Source organism: Podarcis filfolensis (assembly GCF_964270895.1).
Source record: "Podarcis filfolensis genome assembly, chromosome: 4".
NCBI classification, from domain to species: Eukaryota; Metazoa; Chordata; class Lepidosauria; order Squamata; family Lacertidae; genus Podarcis; species Podarcis filfolensis.
Genome location: NC_139607.1, coordinates 26,133,855 through 26,149,626, shown reverse-complemented (window position 1 = coordinate 26,149,626; position 15,772 = coordinate 26,133,855). Strand labels below are relative to the sequence as shown.

Genomic DNA, 15,772 nt, shown 5'->3' with positions numbered 1-15,772 from the left:
ATAAACAACACCCCCCCCCTCTCCTTCCCCTTCTCTTCCGGCGCGACGACTTTGGAAGGTGGGGGGGGGGTGTTCAACTTGCAGGCGTGACCGCGCACCAATGGCTGATTACTAATCTGGTACATTTCTCTGGTTGTATATATTCTGCCACACACACACACACACAGCCAATAAGTTCCTTTGCAAACTTATTGGCAAACACACACACACGCCATTTCCCAGAGAGAAGGCGATCGGGTTTTCCTTGCCAACCGTCCCCCCCCCCCCGCAAACCCCACAATCTGTTCTGTTTGAATCCCAGCCTAATGGCCAAATGCTAGGGGAAATTCCGACGCTCTGCCACCTCGGACTTCAGCAGCTCCGAGAATCAAACCCTTTAAAATGAAAGAGAAAAGGCAAAGAAATTGGGAGGAAAAGAGCGCCCCCCCCCTCGCGCGCCCCCGAAATATCCTCTCGCCTGCCTCTGCTTACAGTCAACGAATAAAAGTTACCCCAGCAAACAGAAGTGCCCACAGCGGATGGAGGAGCAGAGGAAAAATGGAAGGAGCTGTTTCGGGGTGGGGGTAGAAGCTCTGGGTCCGGCTGAAACTTTTGCGGCACTTTTTTAAAAAGTAGCCTGTCTGTACCTAAAGAAGCAGCTCATCCGTTTCAGCTTGCAGTGGAGGGTGGTGCGTCTTGCATCCCATGTTCCTTGCCAGAAGAAGGAACCCCCCCCCCTCCAATACACACACGAGAATTTCTAGCAGGCTGAACACTTGGGAAGGGGAGATGGGGAAGTAGGGACGGTGGGGGGAAAGAAAAGAGATCAAAAGCAAAACTCAAGCTCATTACCTGCACACATAGCTTTTCAAGACTCCAGATGCCAGACCTCTTGGTTCTGAAGATCAACTCAACATTTTTGAAGTACTCCTTTTAATTTTGCACCCTCCCCCAAAAAAAAGAAAAAAGGGGAAAAAAGAGAAAGCAGCTTTAATGTTAGTTGATCAAAAAATTTTCCCCCTGAGCTTAAAAACCCCGGCATAAATGTTTAGTGCAACTTCCCCAGTGCCTAGTGTAACAAGCCCAGCCTGCCCAAACCTCTTTAGCTATGGAGTGGTTTATTTAATTTGTCAGTATAATAGAAGCAGCTGAATGAGAGACAGAGAATGCAGTGTGGTATAAAAGAAACAAAGGCTAAAAGTACCACTATTTTGATTCCCTTTTAAAAATTACTTCCAAAGTGTGGTATCTATTGTGAAGAATAATGCTGAACAAAGCACAGTGTCTTGGCAATATTCACAGAGCTCATTCACACAGCCGGTTCTGTCTGTACATTCAGAGGTAGAATACACTTATAAATGATGCATTGGAAGGACTATGGTTTCCATTGTGTTCCCAGTGTAAACAAAAAGACAGACAGAAGCTGAATGGCATATGGGCAACGAGGCTGCACTATATTCAGCCATTCCAAAAGTATTGTGAAGGTAAAATATAATGCTTCTCCCCCCCCCTCAACTTCAAAATAAGGGGAAATCGGCCTCTTAAAAAAAGCAACAACAACAAAAAATGTTCTCTCTGCAAAGGCTCCAAATTTTGTACATTGAGGTGTTTCATAAAACATAGCCACGCACGTACAAAGGAACAATGTGCAGATCTTTGGGGAAGGTGGTTGAAAGAGGGGAAAGAATTCCATTGCTAAAAGTTTGACGTCTGAGCAGGGTAGGGTCTCGAGAGAGAGAAATGATTGCCATCATAATGTAGTGATTGGATCTCACAGTAATGAGGATGTGGGAACTGGCAGACTGTTGCAGGCCTCTTGTTTTATTCTACACTCGGTCTCCATCTCTTGTACAACGAAGGAAGAAACAGCCAATTCTATTGGTATCTCACACACACACACACACACACACACACACACACACAGGATAACTATCCTTGCATCAGCAGTACAGGCACTGATCGGAATTCCTAGTGTGGACTGCACTGGGAACAAACACTATCTTTGTTTATTATAGCCAGACTGAGAAAATATTTTTACACTCTTTCATGTCACTGATGGGGTAAAATTACCCCCATTTAATCCTTGGAATAAAACAGTCCCAAGTTGCAAATCATTTCTAACCCTTCATATTGGAAGCAAAATAAATTATATAGACCCAAGCAAATGCATAAAGGGCATAATTATTCACCCTAGATGCAGATTTTTGGTTATTCTTTGGGTACAATAATGTGATATATATATATTTCTTGCTTAATATGCCCATTGTTTTAAGCATTCTTTTTCTTTCATTCATAATTCTCTGGGAATTTACTTCACTGTATCCCTTATTCAAGGCTTTAGAATCTTGCCACCACTGTGCCTGTTTTACAGGACTAAGACGCAGGTTTGTGGATTAATCAGGTGATCCTCAAAATGAAACAGCTATGAAAAATTGTTAAGAACAGTCTACCTGACTGTGAAATTAAAGTACGGGGGAGGTGGGGAAACCTGTGGCTTTTTATATGTTGCTGGACTTCAGCTCCATCAGTCCCAGTAGCACAGGGAACAGTTGGGAGTTGTGGTGGGAGATGTAATCTGTCAACATCTGGAGAGCCAAACTTTTCCCATCCCTGTATTAGAAGAAATCAACAAAGCCTGCAATCCTATACCCATTTCAATGGGAGTAAGATCCATTGAACTCAATAGGGCTCACTTCGTTCTGAGTAGACACGAATGTGCTGCAAATGTCTTAACATGGCGTAATGTCTTAACGTGGCGTAATGTTAATCATGTGACAAGCCATTCATGTGGATTAGTTTGCCTTGTAGATGAACAATTTTCACCACAAGAATACAAGTACAAGCTACTCTGCCCCAAAATCTTGCAATAGAAAGCCAGCTTCACGAAGGCATGCCTACCATGAAACAATGTTAGGCAGCTGTTTCAGTCAGCAGACGGACAGATTTGGGAGGTCGATAAAGGGAAGGAGAAAAATCTGAACTGGGTCGCAAATCAAAGAGAGGTTCTTCACACAAGACCCAGTGAAATGGATGGGATTTTCACCCAGCTTCCATTGATTTCGATAGGGATTACACGAGACACCTTCCTGATGGAATGTGCCTCCATACTTGTGTGTGTAGAAGTGCATGAGGCTTAGTAATGGGACTTTGAAGGAAAAAACAAATTAAATGAAGAGCGACAACAAGTCTAGATGTTACCTTAATTAATTGAGATTCAAGGCAGTGATTGGAATTACTGAAGCTTGCAAGTAAACGTAGAGATGTTAAACCATCTGACTGGAGGGCCAACTACCTGGATTTGGGAAAGGATTTTTATTCTTTTAAAAAAGAGTCCATGTTTGTATGCAAAGAACAGTATAGTCTACAATCTGCACATGGGGGAAAAATGGATTGCCTATGGAACAGACGCTCTCTTGGGGCATAAGCGTTCCATGATTAGTTGTGTTCCATGATCAGAAAGGGCTTGCAAGACTTGTCTCCAGAGGTCTCTACTCATTCCTGTGCTCCTGGTAGTCTGCTGGATGCTCTTCAACCTATATGCAATGCTGCAGAGTAGGATGTCTTCTCAGGGCCATTTCCATAAAGTAGGTTTGGGGAACTTCTGCTCGGCCCCATGGCAGTTGTGCTGTGGGATCTCCACCTTATCTCCTGTGCTCTTTTACATCTATATGAAGCTGATGGGAGAGGTCATTAAAGGATCTGGAGTAATGTGCCATTTACACTCAGTTCTGTTCCTTATATTGATTGTGATCAGATAAAGCAGTGCAGGTGCTGGAGGCACTGGTGGGCTGGATGAGGGCCAATAGGTTGAAGATGAACCCTGACAAGATGGAGGAGGCACAGGGAGCTGTTATGTCTGGGATTTTGAGAAGCAGCCTGTTCTAGATGGGGTTACACTTCCTTTGAAGGATCAGGAATGTAGCTTGGGGATGCTACATGATCACTGAAGGCCCAGGTGACTTCAATGACACAACTCTAGGTAGTTCATCAACTTTGGGCATTTCTGGGTCAGGATAATCCAGCCATAGTTATCCATGCTTTGGTAATCTCTGTAAAAGATTACTGTTTGTGATACTTTAAGTTGTTCTGGAAATTGCAGCAGATGCAAAATGCTACCCCTAGAGGCAGTGAGGAGGAGTCATACCATACTGATTTTGAAGATGTCGCACTGGCTACTTACGGTATATGTTTAGTAGTCCAATTTAAGGTGTTGACCTTAGTGTTTAAGCCCTAAATTACTTGGATCCAGGATACTTGAAGGAATGCCTCATGCAAGATCACCCTGCTTGTGTATTCAGATCTGCAGGAAAAGCAGTGACCCAAAATAGGGCCTGTTCTGTGATAGAATTCCAGCTGTGGAACTCACTCTCTTGTAAGTGGGTGGGTTTCAGTACCTAAATGCATATAGCTCCCTAATTTAAGAGACTTGCAGTGCAATTCTATGCATGTCTACTTAGAAGTAAGCTCAACTGACCTACTCCCAGGTAAGAGTGTATAGGATCACAACCTTGTGCCTATATAAACCACAAGCATAAGACATCGATTCACACATCTAGCAAAGTGGGATCCACAATGGATATTTGTTATTCTTTAAGGTGCGCTGTGGGTTAAACCACAGAGCCTAGGACTTGCTGATCAGATCCCCGTGATGGGGTGAGCTCCCATTGGTCAGTCCCTGCTCCTGCCCACCTAGCAGTTTGAAAGCACGTCAAAGTGCAAGTAGATAAATAGGTACCGCTTTGGCAGGAAGGTAAACGGCGTTTCCGTGCGCTGCTCTGGTTCGCCAGAAGTGGCTTAGTCATGCTGGCTACATGACCCGGAAGCTGTATGCCTTCTCCCTTGGCCAATAAAGCGAGATGAGCGCTGCAACCCCAGAGTCGGCCACGACTGGACCTAATGGTCAGGGGTCCCTTTACCTTTACCTTTAAGGTGCCACAAGACATATATATATATATTTGCTAAAACAGACCATCAAGGCAACCTCTCTGGAATTTCCCATCCTTAAATCCATTACCTGAAAATATTTGCATGGATTTCAGTAGAGCTTTGTTCCAAATCAGTGTGCTTAGGATCACTCCATAAAACTGTTTGAAGAACTTAGGTTTAGGACAAAATATCTGTTTCCTCTTCAGGGTTACAACAAGTGCATCCATCTGCACAGATAATCTGGCATTTTGAATAACTTCACACTTAAGCCCTGTCAATTTGATCTCCCAAGGTTAATTGATTATTACCATAGTACTGCCAGAAAAGATCAGAGTGCTTACATCTTTTCATTAATCCTTTGCCATTCAGGGAGAGGATGTAAAAGAAGCCTATAGTGCTTTGGGTTTTACTGTTTCCAAGTCTACCACCCATACTCTAGACTTGTATTTATTATAGCTGATGAATCTTCTCATCAGTGACACAGGTTGTCATGCATACAAACCAACAACACACAGTATCATGTTTCCGGTAAAAAGGCTAAAAAGCAAACAAAGGTCAGTGCACCAAGGTTATTAAGGAGGAAAGGCAAAAACTAAAACTGTCTAAATCTGGGAAGGATGGGGGAGGGGAGTCCAATAACAAGCTCAAATCCCAGTTCTTTCTTAAAGCTGACATTCAGCATTTTTGCCTTGGTAAAAGCCCGTCAGCATTCAACAATGCCTCTCAGGGGTGTTCTAGTAGAGATGAGCTTTATCAGCAATTGCATATTTGTTATTGACATCATTCTTTTCAGTGGCCTAGATGGGCACAATGGGGGATTAACCCGCATGCAAGGCAGTGTGACAACTCAGTTGAAAAACAGAACCTGGTCAAATGTCAGTTCTAAAAAACTGCTGTTGTAGAGAAACTCTCTATTTTTTTTTTAAGCATTGCTGTGTTTGCTGGAAACCTACATTTATTTTAAACGATTGCCAGTGGCGTTTTTCAGTTTGGAAACAAACAAACAAACAAATAATCCTCATACAGAAAAGCTGGAAATGAGAAAAAGATAACGGAGTTCTATTTTACCTTGCATTTGGTCTTCCTATTATGATGGAAGTTTCCATTATTATTCTTATTATTTTAAAAAAGGTCAAGCGAGTTTGTTGCTTTTATAGCCTACTCGGACCAGTGCTTTCACATGACAACCGCCTGCCCCCCCCCCCAATGCGCCGTGAGGTAAATTAGGCTGTGTGAGATACTGACTTGCTCAAGACTACCTAGTGAGTGCAATTGCATGCTATAAGAAATTGGGTCTGAATATGGCAGCACTGGGTCTGGTTCCTCAAGGACCTGCCTCAATGTCTAGTACAATTTACTCCATGTCCTGACATGATTACGCTGTGGGTTTCTCCACCCATATGGTGTGGAATGAAGAAATGCGCAGTGGAATGATCTCCCACCTGCCATTTCATAGCTTACTGGAGATTTGTACCTATGTTTCTCACATTTACCCAGCATGCTAGCAACTGCACTGGCACTGCCTCAGACCCCACTTACAGTATACATTTAAAGCAACGTAATACCACTTTAAATAGTCGTGGCTTCCCACAAGAATCCTGGGAACAGTAGCTGGTTAAGGGTGCTGGGAATTGTTAGGAGATCCCATCCTCCTTCACACAGCTACAGTTTCTAGAGTGGGTTAACAATCAATCTCTCTTCCCAGGGAAGTCTGCAAATGGTAATGCTGGGAGGTGGTGTGTGTGTCTCCTAATAGCTCTCGGTCTCCTTAACAAACTACAGTTCCCAGAATTTGTTGGGCAGGGGGGGAGCCCATAAAATGGTATGGTACTGCTTTAAATGTACAGTCATACCTCATGTTACGTCTGCTTCATGTTATGTTCTTTCAGGTTACGTCCCGTGGTGACCCGGAAGTACCGGAAAGGGTTACCTCTGGGTTTCGCCGCTCGCACAAAATGTATATATTCTATCTAATTAGTCTAAGATTTTGGACATATTGTTTTGTGGGCAAATGTCTTGGGGCCACGTGACATTGGTGGAGGTGGCCTGAGAAAAAATGGTTGGAGTAACATGTGAGACTAACTTTTGCTTGGTAGGCTGTATTTCAGCCATGCAGAAGTCTGCCGTTTCCTACACATGTTCTCCTCTCTGTCTTTAATCCAGGGGAGTAAGAGGCACAATTGAAAGACACATTCCAGCCAGGCAAAATCACTGAAGGAGGGTGTGGAGCAGGGCTGGTGAGAAGGCTAGCCTGGAGATGAGAAGGTATGGCCAGATAAAGGTATTTAGAGGGCCACATTCAGCCTCTGGGCCTGAGGTTCCTAATCCCTGATTTAAAACATAGCTTTAGCTCTCATTATCATATTAAACCCCCCCCCCACATATGCCATCATTCCACTGAGTGATTTATCTGTATGATTAGTATCCTGATTTAGTGATTTAAACTATGTGGTAGGCTAGTCCTTGTGTGTCTAAAACTGAGCATCTAAAACTGATACTCAGCAGCAACAACAGAGACATGGACGTAGCGACCAGTCCCTGCAACAACCCAGATACCAATTCTATGACCGTCTGTACTCTGGGAACATAATTATTAGCTAATAACGTCAGCCAAAGCATCTTTCAACACTATGTCATCTTCAGTCAACAATGCCCTTTTGCATTCTCTATAAGACAAACAGGCCAGGCTCTATGCAAAATAATAATGATACCAGAATACAAATCTAGACACAAATCTAACATTAGGAAACACAATATTCAAAAACTAGCAGGAGAACAGCTCAGCCTCCCTTGCTGACCTGAATGTGCCTATTTTTAAACAAAGAAACAAGGGGGGACAGACTAATCAAAGTTCAGTTCTATCACCTCTGGATTAAATTGAGATAATGCCTTTCCCCCTTGCTACAGGTATTAATTAACATAGCAATCCTAGGGAAAAATTGTATCATTTTCAGTTACTGCTGTTGTGAATTATCATTGTGCTTATTTTGCATACGTTTTAGCATGAATGTAATTGACAGTTTTATTTGTCTGTGGCACAACGGCCATTGCAAAATGCTGAAATGCAAATTTATAATACCTGCAAACACAAAACAGTAGCAAACCTAGACATATGCTAGGACAAATACAAAGGTAACAGGGACAAAACATAGCACTGATAACAACTCTAATAGTAGATGACACTAATAATTATCAATACAAACCAAGATTAACAATAGCATCAAAATACTACTGCCGATGGCCCTCCTTGCCGTCCACAGCAGACATCTTTAGAAAATTGAGATTAGGGTTGTTTTTTTTAGCTGCTACCGTAAAGTTGGCAACCATGTCTGAAACAGTTTTATTGTGGTCTGCCAACAGATCACAAAAAAATATCTGGTCCAACCAGCACTTGCTCTCAAGAGGTCTCCCAAAAATGAGATCTGAGATCTCTATACAAGGGACAAAGCCTCCTGGGTACCACAGGGACACAGAATCACATGTCTGCTGTGCACGGGGAATCCCTTTATGCTTTCCCTCCAAATAAGCTGAATACAGTGGTACCTCGGGTTAAGTACTTAATTCGTTCCGGAGGTCCGTTCTTAACCTGAAACTGTTCTTAACCTGAAGCACCACTTTAGCTAATGGGGCCTCCCGCTGCCGCTGTGCCACCGGAGCATGATTTCTGCTCTCATCCTGAAGCAAAGTTCTTAACCTGAAGCACTATTTCTGGGTTAGCAGAGTCTGTAACCTGAAGCGTATGTAACCCAAGGTACCACTGAACATTGTTTGGAAATGAAAGAAAGCTTTTCTAAGGGCAACAAAAGTTAAGCTCTGGAATCTCTTGTTGAAAATATCAGTATCTCTTGAATGAACTTAAACCAAGGGAAAAAATGCTTAGAATTGGCTGGCAAGTACATTTTCCTGAGAATCTACATCAAAAATCCTGTTTCTGATGAAAAATCTTCCCTTCTCAAGTAGGGAAGTCCGAGCATTCACAGAGTAAGACTGTGACAATGTTAACCAGCAATGGGCCCATCTACCCTTAGCAAGTTGTCCAGTGAAACACTGTTTTGCCAAATTACTGTCTGCGAAAGCTTATTCTGTAATAGATTTGGTAGTATTTAAGGTGCCACAATTCACTTCCTTGTTTTTATTCTGGGAGAACCAATGGGCAAATGCAGCTCTCCCTGTGCAGAAAAGTTTCCCTGTTCATTTCAGTTGGAGGCAAGCTAACCAGTACTCATATTTCTTGCTTCTTACTGTTTTTGGAAAGGAAAGCTCTGCACTCTTACCTACATGAGATAAAACTAGAACCACAGATTCAATTTAATAATGACTTGTTACAGCAAATTTTACCTGGTATTACTGCCAGTGGGTTCAGTTTGAATTTGTTCCTTTCTGTGTTCTCTTCAGGCAAAGTGGGGAGAAGGGGGAAGCCAAAGTAATTTGGGCGAGGGGGGAGGAATCCAGGGTATCGAAATTGAAATGTGTGTAAATTAAACACATGTGAAGTGCACAATATGTGGCAAATTAGTACAGAAAATACTGCAAAAAATGTGCATCTTCAGGGTTTGCCTGCACACCATGATGTGACAGGTATTATTGCCCTTTGTACAATTATTTAAACCCTGTAGGAATTCCCAGTGTCAGGGTATGTCAGCGTACTGTTATTAGACAAGTTTAATTAGGATCTACCCTGCTGCTCCTAACAAGTATTTAATTAACTTCTAGGCAGGGTAATTAGCTTTTAGATTGTGGCTGATTTTCTGTCTCACCTTCTGTTGACACTTGGCCTCCACTAAGGCAGCCTGCTTTGCTGACAGTGTAATGGATAGTATCTTTGGGAAGCCTAATATCAAGCCTGACTAGTCTAATAAAAAAAGAAGAAGATGAAGATAAAAGACGAAATAATGACTGTCAGGGTCATGGTCCGAGAGTGCTACAAAAGGCCACAGATCAGACAGGCAGACACAAAAGCCCGCTAAAAGGAAGGAGGAAAAGAACAATTTGACCTTACGTACTTCAGGAAAATAGAAATAATTGGACAAGATTTGTGTGTGTGTATGTGTGTGAGAGAGAGAGAGGAGGGGGGGAGGAAACAGGAAAAAAGTGTAAAGTATTTTGAATATACTGAATGTAGCTATTAAGAATCTGTAGTTAGTGGCATTTGGAAAAAAAAATATTGTACTAGAGTTTTCACCCTATATATTTATAAGGCAAATAAAAGGGAGTGGTTTGAACCTTTATTGTAAGATGCAATCTATTTCTATCTTTCATCGAAATAAAAATAAAACAAAATTAGCAGACTGTACAAATGAGCTTTATCGAAACTGGTTGTTGTTTAACCCCTTAAACCCCACCTGAAAATGTAGTGGAATTCAGAGACTGTGTCTTTTGATCTGCTCCGTAGAATTCTTTTAGCCATTCCTGACATATCATTAAAAATAATGGTGCTGCATTCAGGAACACAGCTATGCAAAAATTTGGGACTAGGGGGGGTGGGAACGCCGAGGAGCTTGCAAAACCCTTCCCCTGTCATTAGGACAAAAGGCTTGTAATTTTCTTTCATTTTGAAAAGCAGGATTTTTTTTTTTAAGTCTTAATTTTTGCAGAGTGCCCCAGGTATCTAAGTGTTGGTATTCCATGCCTCCTTTAGTAACAGAATTTCAACAGCATTGCTCCAAAACATTAACAGTTGACAAAAGTATTACCACTGAGTTTGGGTTTATTATAAACACACACACACACACACACACACACACACACACACACACACTTGATCAGAGCACATGAAGGAGAAATTCTGATTATGAAGTCTCGGTACAGGGTTGTTTTTTAATAAAAAAGCCCCTGACATTATGAAATGTAGTGTTGTATGCCACCCCTCTCTCTGAGCGGTGCAACATTCCAGGTGTCCCAAGTGCTTACCCAGGCTTTGTGTTTCGTTTGGAATGAGGGACAGTGGAGACTGTGGTGTCTTTAGGATATAAGGTATATGGGGTGTTAAGGTAAAGGTAAAGGGACCATTAAGTCCAGTCGTGGCCGACTCTGGGGTTGCGGCGCTCATCTCACTTTACTGGCCAAGGGAGCTTCTGGGTCATGTGGCCAGCATGACTAAGCCGCTTCTGGAGAACTAGAGCAGTGCATAGAAATGCCATTTTCTTTCCCGTTGGAGTGGTACCTATTTATCTACTTGCACCTTGACGTGCTTTTGAACTGCTAGGTTGGCAGGAGCAGGGACCGAGCAACAGGAGCTCACCCCGTCACGGGGGATTCGAACTGCCGACCTTCTGATCGGCAAGCCCTAGGCTCTGTGGTTTAACCCACAGCACCACCTGTGTCCCTGTGTATGGGTTGTTAGGGGAGGGGTAATACCTCTGTGGGGGATACATTGTGCTGCTTCTGGGGTTGTTTGTCCACACACCCTGCACTCAGCTCTCACCTGTGGCTTCTAGAAGCTGTCAGTATGTGACAGTGGCCACACCCCAGGAATGGCTTCGACTCGCCAGCTAAACCAGGTGAAGGGTAGCCAATGGCTCTCAAACCTTTGGTGAATTAGGGACTTCCTCTGCATGTGAAGACAGGCTCTGGCAGATTGAGCAGACAAGGGCCAATAGTTAAGGTAAGAAGTCGGTTTCTGCATGTGTTGTAGAGGGAAGTGAGGGGCAAATGGGGCTTGTCAAACTGGAAGGTAGCCCATCTAGGGGGAGGAAAACTTTAATCATTAACCTCTACTTTCCTTGTGGGATAGCTTATGGGGAAGAAAAGGCTAAGGAGTAAATCCTATACAAATCCAGAGTGAAGTCCCTAAGATGGTTGGATGGCGCCTTGTACGCCTCCTTCTGGCAACTCCTGCAGCCAAGCGGGTGCCAAACGTATTGCTCTGCTTTCCTTTGGACTACTTCAGTGAGGCTGAGAGGGTGATCCTATCATCTGGGCAGCCGACAACCTCCATAAACACTGCCCAGGCTTACGCCCTGGGGGCAAACTGGTTTCTTTGGGTGTGTGTGTGTGTTGCTCCAACGTATCACTAGACATACTGCAATCACTGTTTTAATGGTCTTCCTTTCCCCTGTGCTGGGACATTCAGCACAGTACTCATAATGTCAGTTTTCTTTGGAGAAGAGAGTATTGGAGACCCCTGGTATCTTGATAGCCTGTTTATGTGGGCCTTTATTCCTTACAGAAATAAATAAATAAAAATCACATAAATGGTTTTTTCCCACAGCAGTGCACAAACCACAAACCCCTCATAAAAGCAGTGGGCAGTATAAAACAAACCATGAATACCTTACAAGGTGCAACTGCACCCTAAAATTCCAAGTCAGACAAGACAACAAAGCTAACAGACCGGGGGTGGTCTTCCCACCTGCCAAAGGACTGTATTAATAAGGTAAAGGTAAAGGACCCCCGACAGTTAAGTCCAGTCGCGAATGACTCTGGGGCTGCGGCACTCATCCTGCTTTACAGGCCAAGGGAGACGACGTTTGTCCGCAGACAGTTTTTCTGGGTCATGTGGCCAGCATGACTAAGCCGCTTCTGGCGAAACCAGAACACTGCATGGAAACACCATTTACCTTCCCGCCGGAGCGGTACCTATTTATCTACTTGCACTTTTTGGCGTGCTTTCAAATTGCTAGGTTGGCAGGAGCTGGGACCGAGCAACGGGAGCTCACCCTGTCGCAGGGATTCGAACCACCAACCTTTTGATCGGTAAGCCCAAGGCTCAGTGCTTTACACCACAGCGCTACCCATGTCCCTCTGCATTGCTTTGAGGCTAATAGTTGGGGCCTGCATGCTGGTGGTGGGTAGAGCTGGAGACAAACATGTTCCCACCACAAAAATTCTTAGAATTCACCCACCCCAAAAGATTAAAGTCAGTCTTTGATGGGAAGGGAGCACTTTTAAAAAAAAAAAACCCTTCTCCCTCTCAAACTCACCAAAATAGCTGGGCTGTTTACTTTGGCCCAGCATTACCATAAATACTGACTCATGGAAGCTGGTTTTCTTCCACAGAACATCTTGCTGTGCTGGCTTACAAAAGCCTCTGCATCCTTCACCCAGGGTGTGCAGTAATCCATGATGGTTTTGATTGTGCATGTTCCCCATAACAAAAGCCTCTGTCAAGGCTGAAATGTAGGCTGCTGTCAGATTTGAGTCAGGAGCTGGAAACTAGGAATTCAGCCCAGGAGTCAAAGCCAGGGGTGAGAGCCAAGGAACAGGCCAGAGCCAAGAAGACATTGACGAAGGTGCTAGTCCAGTAAGGATGCCTTTTATAGCACTTTCTGTCCAGGAGGTCCCAATCACACGCTCTCTCTCTCTTTCTCTGTGTGTGTGTGTGTAGGTCACAATAAAAAACTAGGAACCATATCACTGGCAGATAACGTTCCTAGTTGCAGTTCTGACAATCATAGCTCATGATGTGTGGCAGGAGGGCAGACGCTGAGGGGTGGGGAGGGGACGGAGCTTTGTGTGTCATATGACCTCTTTTAAGCCCCCTCTAAGCTAGACTGCTGACCCCAGTTGGAGTGGAGTCCCCAGCCCTGTTGTCAGTGTCAAATATTCAGCTGCCCACCTGGTTGGGTTTTGTACCTGGAATGGGAGCAGGCACCATTTTGTTCTTTGCCTCAGGCAGCAATTCTACTTAGATATGTTTTTTGTTTTGACGATCAAGCATCATATAAAATTTGTTTTTAAAAAATGTATTGGGCCAAATCTGAAGGTTTCCATTTCTAGCCTTTGCAGTTTCTGGCAATCAGTTCCTTTCCTTCTGGCTCTCTTCTGAACTGGCGATCAACACTGCTAAAAGCCAACATTGATGATGATCTCTTTAGGAGGCACACATGTAGAATAATAGAATCATAGAGTTGGTTGGGACCATCAGGATCAACTAGTCCAAGCCCTTCAATTCAGGAATCTTTTGTCCAGCATGGGCTTGAACCCCCGATCCTGAGATTAACCATCTCATGCTGTACCAACTGAGCTATCTATGACTTCTTTCTGTGGCACAACTAAAGCAGCATACTATGTCCAGTAAACACAGGGCAAGGGAACCGCACACGACTAGAATGGCTACAAGGGGCATTAGTGCTGAAATGAATGATAATTGGCATGCTATGAGGATTAGTAATTAGTGCTGATTGATGGCTCACATGCAATCGTATGTAGTATTTTACAGCTGAACGTTTCAGATTTCATTTTTATACCAGCCAAAGAGAACACAAGGAAGAAAAGCCCATAAAACTCAAGCACGCTAATTTTAAAAGTTCGCATTCCAAATTTTAATTTCAAGTTTTTCATTCAAGCCATGAATGATGTAGCTGGGAATCTGAAGGTATCTGAGATATTTCCAAACATTCATTTCCACTGTCACCCATTAAATGTGACCTACGGTTGTGCCCTGTTCTTCATGTACACTGCTTGGAAAAAGCCCTATATATACCGCATATATTTCTATTTTAACTTTTCCTGAAATATATTTGAAGGTATATTAAAACATTGCATAGCTTTCTAAAAGTAGAGCAAATGTTTTTAAAGTAGGGTTGTTGTTTTTTTAAAAAAGGTACCGTGCAACAGTAATGCATGCTGAATGAGCCCACCATTTTTCATCTTTTCAAGCCTGCCAATATTTAAATCTTCGAACATTTCTGGAATGACTTATAGAATTAGAAGGCTCTCTGCCAGTTTATCAATTTTAGTTAGCAATGAGAACCCTCTCATTGAATGTTAGGCTTGGAGGCCTTCCCTATGGAGGCAATAATCTCTTTTCCCAACAGACAGTGGCTGCCAACTGGCTCATGGGATTGACAGGTAGAATTGTACCTACATGCCACCTTGTCGAACCTATAGCAATTTGTTCCGAAGCTGGAACACTGACTGCTATGAGGTACTTCTCCTTAATTCAGAAGAGGGAAAGCTGGCAGGAAAATGGTTGCACCTGCCAAGGTTTATGGGGTTTAGCAGCTAGCAGGAAGCTAAAAGCAATGCAAAGAAGATTTCCTACAATTGGCAACTTCTCTCAGCTTCTCACAGCATGAAATATTTGCAGTTCCCCCCACCTTCAACTTTCATAGTACATGAAAACTGCGATTAGGTGAAATGAACTACATAGTTCCGTCCGGAGCTTAAATCTCAGGATCGACTCCATTTGTTTTAAATAAAGTTGCATTTCAGGACTCTGGGTTGTAGGCCTCTACCATTTACTCAGAGTAGTTCCATTGAAATTGAGGGACCTAAGTTAGTCATGGTCATTAATTTCAATGGCTCTGCTCTCAGTAAAAGTTGGTGGAATACAACCCAGAATCCTCCCAAGCTGGCCGACCACAAATATGAGGAAAAACAACAGCCACCGAACTGGGATAGCACCACTGAGAGGGCCAGGAGACAGAAAGAGGGAGGAACCTATATGTACGAGAAAGGTACTATTTAAAAGTATATTTCTAGCACCTGGAAGTCTTTTTCCTCTCTTTTTTTGTTTTGCCCGCAATAAATACAAACCAAAGAAATTGTAATGTCAACAATAAAATACAATTTAAAACCACAAATTAGAAATATCCTCCTCCCCACACCCAACAATGGCCACAGTTCATAAAGCATTTAAAAACACACTTCAAACCAGCATATTGGGAATCTATAGGCCAGTAAGACAGCAGCATAATCAATAAGATAATCTCAGTTAAAAGCCATTTGAAACGGATATATCTTCAGAGCATTTTTGAAGACCCAAACTGATGAGGACAACCATACATCCCTTGGAAGGGAGTTCTACAGATTTGGGGACACCACAGAGAAGACCCTGTCCCTGCTGCTCACCAATCTCATGGAGTTCATGATCAGCAAGTAGGGCCCATGAAACTGAACTCAAGCAGGTTGATGCAGGTACTCA

General features: G+C 43.2%; 2 long non-coding RNA genes across 12 annotated transcripts in view; one reads left to right on the top strand and one right to left on the bottom strand.

Annotated features, from left to right (window-relative positions):
- The window catches only part of LOC310761289, a 374,003-nt gene that overhangs the window by 94,538 nt on the left and 263,693 nt on the right, over positions 1 to 15,772 (bottom strand). The window lies entirely within an intron of this gene.
- Positions 1 to 15,772, top strand: part of LOC310761282 — a 364,443-nt gene that overhangs the window by 229,016 nt on the left and 119,655 nt on the right. The window contains exon 3 of one of the 11 annotated variants that reach the window (XR_014547317.1): positions 7,069 to 7,170. The exons of the other annotated variants lie outside the window; for them this stretch is intronic. This is a non-coding gene — a long non-coding RNA (uncharacterized lncRNA). The remainder of the gene's footprint in view (positions 1 to 7,068; positions 7,171 to 15,772) is intronic. 11 annotated transcript variants of the gene reach the window in all.